At 43.8% G+C, this 14,795-nt stretch overlaps 1 protein-coding gene across 2 annotated transcripts in view; it reads right to left on the bottom strand.

The window, feature by feature from the left end:
• The window catches only part of Akap6 (A-kinase anchoring protein 6), a 410,870-nt gene that overhangs the window by 216,474 nt on the left and 179,601 nt on the right, over positions 1-14,795 (bottom strand). The gene's annotated exons all lie outside the window — the stretch shown is intronic.

The raw sequence follows: 14,795 nt of genomic DNA on the forward strand, positions 1-14,795 counted from the left end.
TTGTACGTGCCAGGTATTTTGTCAGCATGTACATCCATGTACCACGTGCATGCAGCACTTAAGGAAACCAGAAGAAGACCATGGGTCCCTTGGAACTGGAGCTAAAATTATGAATTGCCATGCAGGTATTGGGAACTGAACCTGGGTCCTCTGGAAAAGCAGCCAGTGCTCTTATCCATTGATCTACCTTTCTACCCCCCTAAATGGTCTAACTGCAGGTTTTTCATAGGCAGAGGCATGACTTTAAATGCTTGACATTTCAGTGCTGTACCCCAGCTAATTTTAATAATCAGCAACACTATTGCATCATTGACGGGTTTCCCAGTGCACAGATAAAACACCAGGCATAGACGAGCTATGCATGTCACTTAAAGTCGTAAAGCTATGGGATGATTATTTGGGAGTCTTTTTCCACATTTGGACCGCCACACCAAACTCTGTCTAGGCAAACTTGCCCTCATGGGTGCCAGGAAAGAAAGAGGGGTGGTAAGACCTCTGCTACTGGCTCTTACGCCACAGCTTTGCACCTGCTTCGTCCTCGCCCCACAACCCATCCAATCCTGGTCCAGCTAGGAGTTTAAAGCCTTCTTCCTATTTTAAGCTCTCTTTTCTCTTCTCCTTGATTTGTCTCGAGTGCTGTTTCTTTTTCGTCTTCTGCTCATCCCTTCTCCTCCCAGCTCCTCTCCTCTTATTCTTCACCTCTCGGCTCTCTCTTCTTCTCCCTTTCTCTCCTCTTTCCTTTCTGGTGTTTTTTTTTTTTCACAGCTCAAATTCTCCCCTCTCCATTTTGTTATGAAGACTCAATCATTTTTCTTACATTCCCATAAAGTTTGCAGAAAAGAAGAGGCCGCTCCTTGACACAGTGTGGAACGGAATGTGTTGCTATAATCCTGTTTGGATTTGCGCTGCTTAAGATCCAACAAGCCAAAATATCTTCTACAGGAACAGACAAAGACTGATGGAGTATTTGTAGAATACTAAGGTTATTCAAAAGGTTACCTGTGATTGTTGAGTTGTTACTCAATAGTCTAAATTTTCCTCTAGGAAGCATGCACTTCTTTCATAATGACAAGGCTCTCACTCATAGAGAAAAGATCACAATCCCTGGCACAGAGACGCTCATGTGAACAAGAAATCACTACAGCTGCTGGAGAATGTCAGGGCTGCCAATCAATAGAGGGTACAACTCAGTGGGTTCGCCATTAGTACAGACGACCCGCGGGAGAGAAAGCACACAGCCAGTCTTCAAACACTCCTTCAAGTCTGCCTACTTCAAGGCACCCCAATTTCAAGTCAGAGAAATGAGGTTCAGAAAGCTACACACTGAGCCATAGTACACATCAGTGGATAACTGCCCCCAGAAGAACGTGGGCATCACATCCTCGAGTTTCAAAGTATAACTAACTGTACGCTTTAAAGTTGCCATGGGCATCCTTTGGACGAGGGTTCTGGAGTTCAAAGTAAGAAGACAGACAAGGGCTTTGAGAATCATACAATTTCCAAGGCTGCTGGTTAAACTATGCATTGGGTAACACTAGGCCAGCTGGATTGAATATTAAATTGCCCTTTTGGTTAAACTCCACAAAAATCCGTACATATGCGGATTAAGTCATTTTTAAACACTTTATTTATTAAGATTTCACGATGAATCAGAAACTGGAGCAGCCTGGGACTGCAACCCAGGGCTCCACGTTCTTCAACAGTTCAGTGGGCAGGACATTAGGATGTGAACTTGCGTGATTGGGTAGATAGAACCTTTGATCTAAAAACTCCTTTAGACTTATAAATTACTGGAAGAATGGGGAAACATAGAAAATACAACATCAATGTCCTAATTTGCAGAAGAATACCGGCCAAAGCTAACTTGGGTAGAGAGCTCATTTGGCTGACAGAGTAGTCTATCGCTGAGGGGTACCACGGTGGGAACTAAGCAGAGACAATGAACATCATTTCCTAGCTTGCTTCCTCTGCCTTGCCAAGCTGCTTCTCCTCCAGAGCCCAGGCCCACCAGGTTATGGATAGCGCCACACACAGGGGACTGGGTTTTCCTACATCAATTAACATTTCATAAAATGCCCCACAGATATGGCCGCAGGACAATTTCATGGCAATTCCTCAACTGAGGAATTGGTCCTCTTCCTGGATGACCCTAATATGGTCAACTTGACAAAAACTAACCAGCCCACTGAACACAGACAGAACATGACAGTTTATGGAGAATGCCAGCAGGGAGAAGGGACCAGACCAACTGATACCGAGAGGATAAAGATGCTAGCGTCCGAGATAACTGAAGGTACTCTTCCTTGACAGAAAGGAGAGGGAACTCACAAGCCGTTCACAGAAAGATGGGGAGCATGTTAGTGATCTTAACTTTCTTTCTGAATCCACTCACTTACGACATCCAGCAAGGAAGATAATGTGAGAGGTTGGAATTCTGCAGGGAGATCTAGTCAGTGACAGCCTGCAAATGGCGCTGGAGCTGTGGCATGGATGAGATAAGCCAGGAGTGGGGTAGAGACCTACTGTGTGCTCTGTACTGCGATGCCTAAAACACATAGTGCACTCAGGTTTCTCCACGCCAGCTTTTTGCGCTCTGTCCGCCTTGGTGGTTCTGGTTGTGCCTTAATGTTGATGGTGAAACCTTTCTACAGGAACCAAACTCACAGAAGAGAAACCTCTCTAGATTCCCTGGGGGCTTAAAAACAAAGAGCTGGCTGCGCACTGTGCCGCACCACGTGGAGGTTAGCGCTGATCCTGAGCCACACGGGGGGGGGGGGGGGGGGGGGAGGGGGGAACGACACGACTCTGGATGCCGTGGAAGCTGGACGCAGGATGCTCTGCCTGGACTTGGAGAGACAGGCGCTGGCTCTCAAACGAGACCACCAAACCGAGCGGCATTCATTCCTCCTGTTCTGTACGGCTCACCCCCCCCCCTCTTCCTTATAGGTTAACAGGGAACAGATGTTTTTTCTACACACTCAACTTACTTACTGTACCTGTCCTTAAAGATCCACCTTAAATGTTTGTCTCCCAAGAATCATTCCAGTTTATCGCAATCTTTTTCAGCATGTTTTCTTGATCTTTGCTTTTTGTCTTGATTCATCAGGAGTTTGATGGACACTTCTAAGCTTATTGGAGGCCTTACCCCTTTCCGTACATAATATAGTATAATCACTCTCCTTCTGGTTAAATTTATTGTGGGAATTATTTATATGTATATAACTATAAATATATTATAAATATTCATATTTACAAATAAATAAGTACATATTATTTATAAGCTCGCTCTGTGGCAGTATTAAACACTAGAACGCTGTTTATATTTGCCTGAACACATAGTTGTTGCATAAATTCCTCAACATAAACTTCCTAAGATGACGGAGAAGTGCATTAACTAAAATTATTGGAACAATTAGGAGAAAATCAGCACTAATACAACATAAACATCATCCTTCAGGGCAGGAGGCCCAGAGTTTCACAAAGAATGGGTATAGGAAACTGGGGGAGCCATGACAGGTCCCAAGAAACAAAGTGGGTGGAATCCTGGTAGGAAGCTGACTTCAAAGAGACCTTGGCAACTCATGGGTGGAGGAGAAAGTGAGGGAAGACAGTGGTAAGGAACACGTTGGGCTCTTTAGACACTTTAAGCACATTGGTGTCACAGCCTTACGCCATGTACCTATTTCATTTTGGAGGTGCTCTTCTGAGATAGCGTCATGATGCGTACAAGATGGCTTTGACCTCCCTGGCTTTTCCTTGGTGGCTTCAACTCAGGATTCTCTTGCCATATTGTCATATGCAGGGAGCAGTAATCCTATTTTACAGGGGCTACAACGGCAGTACCAGCAAGTCAAAATACCCCAGAAAAGACAGATGATAAGTTTAACACCGGAGGGTAAGTTAGTTTAAACATGTGGCTCCAGAACCCACCTTCTTGGCCTTATTTTGCCACCGTGCAGAAGAAGGGAAGCCTTTCACTCATGAGCACATTACTCGCAAATCTCTCCCCACCGAGTGGGACTTCCCTTGTAATAAAGTCCTGTCTAGCATGCTTCTGTGGTCTCCTTTTTATATCTGAAGCAGGACTCTTATAGGAGCTCTTCATCTGCTGATTTCCCAGGAAGATTGTGTCAGCAGAAGATCCGGGCACAGTATGATTTCTTACAGGTCCTACACCTCATCAAACAGATCTTAAGTCAGTAGTCTCTTAAACACAATGCACCAAACGATATGACACTTGGAGTGAGTGAAGCTCAGACAAGGTAAATAGCTTTACTGAAGCTTTTCATTGCAAATGTAAATTTAAGTCTAAATGTTTATTTTGCAACTAGAAATACAAATCTCTGTGCTCCAGAAAATAAGGAAATCATAGCAAAAATGTGTCATCAACTATGTCGTCTTTAATTTGGGAGTCAGAGAGGAAGAAAAGGCTACAGTGTTAAACTGTAAATTGTGATATACCTCTCTTGCTCTCTTGCTCTCTCTCTCTCCCTCTCCCTCCCTCTTTCCCTCCCTCCTCTCTCTCTCTCTCTCACACACACACACACATGCACGCATGCACAAACACCCACACAAGTGATTCTGAAGAGTCTCCAGAAAGCCAAGTCAGAACATAAGTGATACTTTGCCAATAAGATTTTCTTAACGCATTCAAGAAAGAATAAAATACAGTCACTCCCTTCACTCCTAGCTGACGCATGAAGGTCAGAGCTTCTTGTGGGAACCGGACTGAGCCACCAGCTTCCTGGGATGGAAGCCAACATCTTCATCCTTCAGCCTGAAGAATGCAAAGCACCCAGGCCTGACTTCGGAGAAGCATCTTTCCTCGTTGAAGCTTTGATTCACAGGGAATGTTCCCAGCCAATCAGCTTTGGACGGCAAGACAGGGGCTGACATCATGAGTGGCCTTGACACAGAACCTACACTTTAGGAATGATTTTCCTCACCTTGTATGCACAGAGGGCAAACAACAGTCCTGATGGGCAGCTCAAAGGCGAGTCTGCCAAGATGAAGGTTTGCACTACGGTGCATTTACCTGACCTTGTTTGGCACACATTCATATTAACCCACGTCTAATTCGTACTGGGCCAGTGACTTTCTTACTGTCACCACTGTTCCCTCTCTGGGCATCTTATAAATTATAGCCAGGCCTGATTCCTCCCGGATGTCTGTTTCAGGCCCTGATTCCTCCCAAATGTCTGTTTCAGGCCCGATTCCTCCCGGATGTCTGTTTCAGGCCCGATTCCTCCCGGATGTCTGTTTCAGGCCCTGATTCCTCCCGGATGCCTGTTTCAGGTCCCGATTCCTCACAGATGTCTGTTTCAGGCCCCAGTTCTTCCCAGATGTCTGTTCCTCATCATGTTATAGCACCGAGAACGCATCGTGAATAGTTTCACACTTCCAAGCTTGCTAATGCCACAGCCTGGCTTTCCCATGCCACTAAGATTTTCTAAGAGAAATTCATCCAGAATCACATGTGACAGAGTTAGCCATGTGGAAGTGATACATCCCAATGAAGGCTTTACCCAGAACGAGTGGCTTCCTTGTTTCTCCCAGACAACCTTACACAAAACTCCAGACCTAAGAAATATGCTTAGGCCAATCAATGAAATTTGTTTGTTGTTTATTTTTCAAAACTGAGACAAGGGACCAAAAGTATTTATTCTAGTTTTGTTCAATATAAGTGATGCCAATTCTCTAGATTTATAGGGGAAAATCATAATAGCATTCATGTAGCCTTTACTGTTTAGAATTTCACAAAATAATCAATGCAATTGCATAGCAAAAATATACCCTATCTCAAAACTACCAAGTTCACCCAGTCCTCGTGGCTCTCACCTGTCATCTCAACACACAGAAGGTTATGCCAGCAAGATCACCACAAGGGTGAGATCAGCTTGGGCTGCAGAGTAAGTTCTAGGCCAACCTGGGCTACAAAGCCAGGCTCTATCTCAAGAAATAAAATCAAGCAAAAACCACAAAACTTTTAGAGTCAACTTTTAGAGACTTAAGTGCCCATAATTAAGATGCGGGGCTGTGAATTAAAACCAAACACCCACCTTCCAGTCAATGGGCAGATCTGTAGCTCTCCTGTTCTTCTTTATTAATTAATAAAAGAGACAATACAATACACTTTATCAGTTAAATGTGATAAGGTATGGAAGGACTGACCATTTAGTATCCTTGCTGGAAAGTTACAAGTATGCAAAAAAAAAAGGTAGAGATTTTGTTAGATTTGCAACTGTCTCCTTCTAAAGTGCCAGAGTATTGAAAAGTTATTCCTTCATATTTAAGTAGGAGAGAATAATTCTCTGATGTCCTAAGCATTTGTGTCCGCAAGATGGGTTAATGGGTAAACACTTGCTGTACTCGCCTGATGATTTGAGTTCAATCTCCAGAACCAGCGTCAAAAGCTGGAGATGCTCTCATGTCTATAATCATGGTGCTCATATGACGAGCTAGTAGGTGGAGCCAGGAATGCCACCCCAAAGCATGCGGGCCCCCTAACCTGGAGTGAAGAGAAAGGCAGAGAAGAGACCCTCCCATAGCAGGGGAGGAGAGACTGTAGTTGCCTGCTGTCTCCTGACATCAGCAAATGTACTGCAGCTCTCTCTCCCTCCCTCCCTCCTTCCTCCTCTCCCCTTTCCAACTATATCCCTATCACCATCTCCTCCTCTCCAAATTTAAAAATGTCTTTAAAATATAAACCTGAACGCCAAGTCATATTTTTACTTGAGGATGTTGCCAAATCACAGCCCTTCCATACCAAGCACACACACAAACACAGGCCCCTTGAGATTTTCATTGTCATGTTCTAATTTGTGAAGAGAACAGAGAGCCAGTTGCAGTACCTCGCATTGCCTCACGGTGGCGCAAAGTCATCACTAATAGACCGTCAAGACCCATAGGAAGCTCTGCAGAAACCGGAGTCTGCACAGCTGCATCGCTCATGGGTAAGCAGGAAGGAATTTGTTTCTAATCTGCGGTTCTTCTCAGCTAACCTTGAACAATGACCTCGATGCACTCGACAAATCTATCAGCTGTGTTAATGCACAGCTGCTTTCCCCTCATAGCCTTGCTACGAAGGCATCACACCTGAAGACCTGTTATTATCCCTAAAGAGAATTTTGTGGGCTTATCTTTAAAACCGTTGTGTTGATTTAGAATTCTCAACTTGGATTACGGCCACGGCATCGGCATTTAAGATGATATTTACTCTGTAACCTAACTTCATGTGGTCCCCGTGGGCCATTCATTAACTCCTTACATCTCCCACCCCCCAAATTTCAACTTGAGATCTGCAGTCAGCTCTTTCCCCGCTTTCTTATTTTAAAACAAACACAAAAACATAACAAATTGTCTTTATAGACACAGTGATAACTAGCCTACTGGAAAAAAGAAAGAAAGAAAAAAAGGAAAGAAAATTCCAAAACAGTTTTCCAACTTAGCCAGACACTGCAGCTGCTTGAAGAACTATAATACTTTTTTTTAAAAAAAATTCCTATTGTGTGTATCTGTACGTGCCACAGCATGAACATAGGGGTCAGAGGACAGTTTATGGAATGGATTCTCTCCCCACTCCTTTAGTGGGTCCCAGGGATCAAACTCAGGTCTCCAGACTTGAATGACAAGCACCCTTACCCACTGAGCCATCTTGGTCTCTGGTCTTGCAGGGCAAGCACCCACCAGCAGATTCTGGCTTAATTGCCCTGGGGCGAAGCCTGACACAGGGATGTTTGGAATGACCTCCAGGGTTTATAATGAGCAGCCACAGCTGAAAACCAGCATACTTAGAAGCTTACCCTCAAACCAGGGCCAAATTACTTTTTAGAAGCTACCAACCCTATGTGCCAAAAATCCTAAGCAGTTTCCCATTAAAGATTACAGATTAGTGACTTGAAGCCAAATCTTTTCCCATGAATGTGTTTGCTGGGTCTGTTTAAAGACTGCTCAGATTGAAAATTAAAAACTAGGAGATGTCACATAAATGTAAGTTTCCTACTTATTTTTTTATAAAAAATCTCTTGCCATACAAGGCCACAGTCCTGTGCAAATGTCATCTGAAGCTGGGAGGGGCTGCCTGCAGACACATCATGTAGACTCCAGTTGAATCAGTCGGCTGGTTTATGCATTTATTTATATTTATTTATATATCCTATATATCGCTTATACATCCTATATGTCGTTTGTACATCCTATGCGACTGCTTTACCTCATCCACCAGGTCTCTTAGAGTCAGTTTAGTCTGCAGCCCTCGTCTAGAAGAACTTTAAATTTAATGAACATTCACTCATTCATTCAGTTATCCCTGCATTCATTAAACAGATTTCTTTTGTAGCTTTGCTGTGCAAACATGTGGCATTCGCATTCCCTCTCTGGCCCCTTTCCTTCCTACTTTCAAGCCCCGTCCTTTTAAGGAGCTGTTGTAAACAGCGGGGACAGCACACATTTCCTCTCCCAGCAGGAAACACGCACAGGTCCATTTCCGAGATGCCCTTGTGATCCGGACCCTCTGAGCAGAGGTAATCTGTGAAACTTTTATGTCCATAAAAGAAAGCTGGCTGCCTCTTACACCTCCTTTCTCAGAAGCCAGAATGAACACTGGGCTCAGAAGAGTGAAGAAGCAGGAAGGAGAGAAAAGACAGGAAGAAGAGAGTAAATCCAGAGACACAAGGGACACTGGAACTGTGGGAGGAAGAGGCTAGTGCAAGACCATCACTGGATGGAACGACAAGCACGTCCCTGGGCCTTCTTACTAGAGATCGCTGCCCACACCTAGGAGTGTCCGTTCTCACTAACATGAGAACCAGTGGGTTGCTGTCACAGCTTCCGTGTGAAATGGCCCCGTAGGCTCCTGGTCACCAGCTGATGGATGCTTTGGTCGTGCAGCTTTTCGGAGGTAGAGCCTTGCTGCAGGAAATGAGTGTCTGGGGTGGGTCCTGAAGATGATCTAGTTCTACACATCCAACTCCCAGTCTGCTCTCTGCTCTGTTGGGAGCTGAAAGAGTCCCTGTCACATGAGCCCCTGACATGAAGCTGCCTGTTGCCATGCCTTCCCTGCCATCATGGATTGTGCACCCAAACAAATCCCCCTTCCTTAAGCTGCTTTGTCGGGTGTCTGGTCACAAAGACAATGAAAGATGCTAATTCAAGGCAGAGGCAAAATCCATATGTGTAACATCTGGTAAGTTGTTACACACACGTGTGTGTGTGTGTATGTGTGTGTGTGTGTGTGTGGTACGTCTTCATAGCAAGATGCAATGCAGTGATATATATATACATATATAATAATAATATATAATAAGAAATGCAATAAGAAATAAGAATAAGAAATGCAACTGTGTTTCAAACTCTTATATGGGTGGATAATAAGAACAAAACTCAGACTTGTGCTAAGTGAAATAAGTCATCTACAGAGAGAGAGTGAGAGCAAGAGAGAGAGAGAGAGAGAGAGAGAGAGAGAGAGAGACTGCACCATTCCACGTAGATGATGTTGCCAGAGTACTTAAAATGGGAGGAAAGGGCCCAGAAGGAAGAAGGAAGAGAGGTAAGGATATGAGCAGTTATTCTCAATCTGTGGCTCATGACCTGTTTGGCACTGAACAACCCTTTCTCAGGGATTTTCTAAGACCATAGGGAAACATATCAATTGTGATGAATACAATAGAGAAATTATAGTTATGAAGTAGCAACAAAAATAATGTATGTTTGGGCATCAGCACAGCATGAGGAACCATCTTAAAGGACCACAGCATTAGCAGGGCTGAGAACCTCTGCACAGAGTTTCAGATTAGCAAGAGGAAAATGCTCTCAAGAGCTGTTTCACCTAACACTACTGAACTGCATACCTCAAATGGTTAGAACGGCAACTTCCGTTGTGTGGTTTGCATAGCCACAACAAAGGGAAACCAGAAAGGAAAGACAACAAAATGGCTACTCTATGAAGGCCACCGTCGGGGTGTTGTGGATGTGCCAGCACATACCCAAAATGAAGTTCGAATGGATGGGTCTGTCTGTGCCCATTTTACTGTGGGAAAATCAGTGTTAAGGCCAGCGCCATCCAAATCCACTCTCTGATATTCACAAGATGCTCAACCCTCCGCTTCCCAGTTCCATCTCGGAGCGCAATGACAGCTGCCTTTGTGCAGACTGGGTGACAATTTCATGCAGCCCAGTGGCAAAGAGCAAGCACTGAACTGGTATTTGCTGCACTGAATCCAAAATAATTTACGAGCAATGACATCCCCAGCTGGCAAGCAAAGTTCTTAAAACTGCTTTATCGATGCCTTCCCAAACAAGACAGAACAACAGCTGAGCCATTTAACTATAGCCGAGATGCCATAATCTGGGGTTTGAAGACATTTGTGTCTGTGTGGAGAAAAGGACCTATCTAAGATGTGTAGACGTCCAACTGAAAGGCGCGTTCTCCAGGTCAGCGCTATCCAGAGCCCCGGGGTGTGAGAAGCGGACCTTGGACCTTGGACAACAGCAGAGAATGCTTATCAGGACATCTTCACTGTGACGCCACCCAGGGCTGCTCTTCTGGGAATCACTCAGCTGTTACAGTAGATCCAAGAATCTCATCTCCCCCAGCCCCTGCTAGACAAGTGGTTGTTTCCCACGCGGTCATTATGCAAAGCATCCACTGCCCATTTATGAACCCAGGAGTGCTTCTGTGGATCTAATAAATAGATTTCTAATCTATATGTATGATTACTGTCTGAAATTCTTGGCATTTCACTTTATCTCACCGATAAAACAAAGTCCCTTTATCTAGCCTCTCAACTGGATTCCAACCCTTACAGTTAGCAGCCACACAACCTTAGGCCCGTACAGGTAGCAGTCATGTGACCTTAGGCCCATCATTTACATTTGATCCTCAGAATCATCATCTGTAAGATGGGACAGATGTTCCACAGGGTCATTGTATAAATGAAAGGAAAGGCTCTACTGCAGAAACGGACATATAATACATGTGACTCAGAAATGGCTTCCTGTCTTTCTCCTCAGTCAAGAGCAGAGGCTAGGAACTTTGCCCCACAAAGGACTAGACAGGAAATGCTTCCTTCTTTACAGGCTATATGTTTTCTGCCATGACTCCTCAAGTCTATCATTGCAGAGCAAAAGCATCCACAAACCAAAAAAACAAACAAAAAAAAAAACAAAAAACAAAAAACCAAAAGCATAACTGTGTTCCCATAAAGCATGACTTTACAAACAGGCTAGGAATAACTGGGCAGTTGATCACTGGCCTAGTGTGTATGAGGTCCTAGGTTTGATTGCTCAGCACTTCAAAGAAGAAAAGGAACAAAATAAAGCAAACCAACAGCAGTAAGAATAAACAGGCCTGGGCTGGGCTGGAATCGCCCTTCAGGCCAGAGCTTGCACCCTAATGTTAGTTATACCATATAGATCTAGACGTTGCATTTGGTTAATTTTTAACCTATGTTAAAGTCCATCTGCTTTAGCCACTCTCTTCCCTAATGTCTCTTCGTCATTTTTATTCTCTGGCACGCATTATCAGAAAAAAAGCCACTTCAGTGGCTTGATTTAATTTTTGCGTTTTAATTTTATGTTGAAAGCTCACAGAGCGGCGGACCCTCAAACCTGAAACTCTCAACCAACTTACCTACCCCATAGGCTCTCAGTAAATCATGGGGAGTTGAGAAAAATCCCCTCAAGCTTCCTTTGAGGGCCAGGAAATACTAACAAACAGAAAGGAGCTTCGCTGTGTGAAGAAGGAAAGGGTGCAACTTGATCCCCGGTTTGTAAAGTATTCCTTAACAAAAATGTCTGTTCTCACTTCCATTCGAACAAGAATTTCTTGAAGGACCTAAGCCCGTAGATAACAATTGGCCCAGGGCAGGGCAGAACCCAAGACTGGGTATAGGGATAGGAGGGAGATATAGATATGCTGGGTAATTTTTAGTGTCTATGTTCTTCAACCATGTAAATACTCTGCCTATTAAAAACTGGGTTAAAATGAACAGGGAAAAGGCCATGAGGCCTAAACCTTACACACAGAACTACAGGCAACCGAGTGAACCTGGTATCAACAACAATCAATGAAAAAAAGAGGCCAGGAATTGATGGAGAGTGGGAAGGGGTGTATGGGAGAGTTTGGATGGAGGGACAGAAAAGGAGACTTGTAATTAAATTACAGTCTCAAAAATAAGCCAACAAGACTGGGTTTCAAAAGAGCAAAAGTACGCTACAAAGCAAATTTTCCTATCAATAAAACCAGCGTAAAGACGCAAAGCCATCTGAGATGCGAGGTGCCAAATGCAGGTTAAAGTCGGAGCCCAGTCTGCTAGGTTCCCTCTGTAAATGGGCCGTTAACAGGTCTTCTGCTTGCTGCTTTGTGAGACTCAGAGAAAACAAGGTGGAAGGCTAAAGGGTGACAATGAAAGTAGCCCCAGAAGCTGTGCTGGTTGAGCAAGGCCTAGGATCAGTTTGCTAGATAGCATTCACTTCTTTTTGACAGGATCCCTTTCCTTCTCTGCATCACTGAGGCCCCTAAAATTGATGGCATGCTGATCACCACCAAGAGTGCCTTAGTTTCTCTTACTGCCAATCAAATCTTCCAGAAGGCACGTGGTATGTACACTGTTCTGCATTCAAGTCCTAAGAAGTGGAGTGGGTTTCTTTTTCTTGTTTATTTAATTTATTTTATTTTTCTCTGCTCCCATCCCTTCTCCTCTCCCCTTCTCCCCTCCCCCATAGTCCCCATGCTCCCAATTTACTCAGGAAATCTTGCCTTTTTCTACTTCCCGTGTAGATTGGATCCATGTTTGTCTCTTTTAGGGTCCTCATTGTTATCTAGGTTCTCTGAGATTGTGAATTGTAGGCTGGTTTTCTTTGCTTATGTCTAAAAGCCAGAGTGGGTTTCTCTACTATGCTTTTCTATGCTAACTTCTTCATCTGAAGTCATTCTTACCCTCTAGGCTATAAGGAGGACAAGACATGTAAGGCACATAGCATAGCGTAGATCAAACACAGTGTAAGAGGTTAAGACACTAGCTACGTGGACGGCATTGCTACTCTCGTTTCCTCCTAATGGTTTTGTGACCTTCTTCAGAGCCTTGCAGCATAAGGTCTACTCTAGGTGTGGAAACTTCCACCTTCTGACCATAGACTTTCCAGCTAAAAAGGCTCTATGCATCTCCATGGTCAAGTTCATCCCCATTCTGACCCCTGCAGCTTAGTGTATGCTTCCTAGACTTCTACAGGTCTAAGTCCTGTGTGCCATTCGATGCTCGACACAAGGGTTAGGACTTCACGAGAATTTCCAGAGATGCCATATCATCTCCACCTACTGTGTACAGCATTTCCATGCAAGAATATGGATAACCTCTCTTACAATACAGGAGGGGCATAAGAACTCATAGACAGTAGTGTGGGCTCCAGAGAAGACAGCCTGGTGTCTCTTAGTCCAACTCTCCTTGTCTATATTATCCCAATTAGTTAACCCCACTTGTAATTAATGTTAAGATTGTGAGGAAGATTGGACACATCAACACTTGAGGTAACAACTGTTTGAAACATTACTAGTCTATATTTAGGCTGATCTTATTTTATGAACTTAGTTTTCTTTCTATAAGTCATCCTGTCCATGTGTGCCATTTAACAGTGCCTAGCCTTATAGTGGTCCCTGAATAATGTTCAACAATGAACATACATCAAAGAATGAGGAAAGTGTCCTAGTGGACCCAGGGCTACAGTGACATGCTCTTCTAAATCCAGATGGCTCTGACACTGGTTCTCCTCTACTACTGATTTCCCTGTAGGAGATATTCCAGCCTCTCTAATGCTGCAGCAGTAAAAGCAACTAAGAACCAAGACACAGACTTGCAACTTAGCTTTCCTAGCAAAGGCATTCATGGGTTGCTATGTCTGTCAACCCAACCAGTTTAGCGTGGAGAGCAAACATAGGCTCAGCAGAAATGTTTCCATCCACATAAAGAGGAATAATCACAGGTGATCTTCCCTCTTTGCATAATAATGGCTGACATGGGATTGGAAGTGCACCTGAAAGATTTTTACCCATGATAAAGTGCTGAACAAATTTTCCAAGGTATGGACATTTATACGTCAATTAAAAAAAATAAATAACAATCAACTTAACTGGATCTGCTTCCAACAGAGTTCTAGAGAAAGCAAACCCTTTTGGACTAGATGCGTCTTAAAGAATAAAATTGTAACTTATGGAGTTTGATGACTGTCTTCAAAGGTTCTACCACATACGATAATTCCTTCCAAAAATAGAGATTTACCCCAAGTTAAATTTCTTTTCCCAGATTCCCTGGGTAGTACATGTGAGAAATGGCTTAGAAATAACCCAGAAGTCCCCAAAAGGAACAGGAGGAGAGACAAACCAGTAAGTTGGACATGTTTGGTCTTTCCAATAGGAGGTACTAGAGACATGTGAGCCGTTCTAGGGCTGAGAAAAGAGATTTAAAAGTGCCGAAGGTAACTGTGACACTTCATCCAGAGCCCCTGTGTGCACAGTGACTGTTAGAAGCTGTCTTTGACCAATGGCATCAGTCCACGGTTTATCAGGAACCCCGTTCAATTTGAGCAGTACCAAGAGAATTCTGCAGCAGGCAGTGACTATACTGACAAGACCCTCGGGATAGACAAACTGCCTAAATGTGGGGGTCGTGTATCTTTTCCTTGTCTTTCTTTGATGAAGAAAAAATTGTTACCGTATTTGAGAATGCAGTAAGGAGGAAGTGAATGTCTCTCCAGCATTATTTCTGAAATTCAGGCAAGAAATCACTAGCAAAGCTAAGCTT

Source organism: Arvicola amphibius, chromosome 7 (genome assembly GCF_903992535.2).
Source record: "Arvicola amphibius chromosome 7, mArvAmp1.2, whole genome shotgun sequence".
Classification (NCBI taxonomy): domain Eukaryota; kingdom Metazoa; phylum Chordata; class Mammalia; order Rodentia; family Cricetidae; genus Arvicola; species Arvicola amphibius.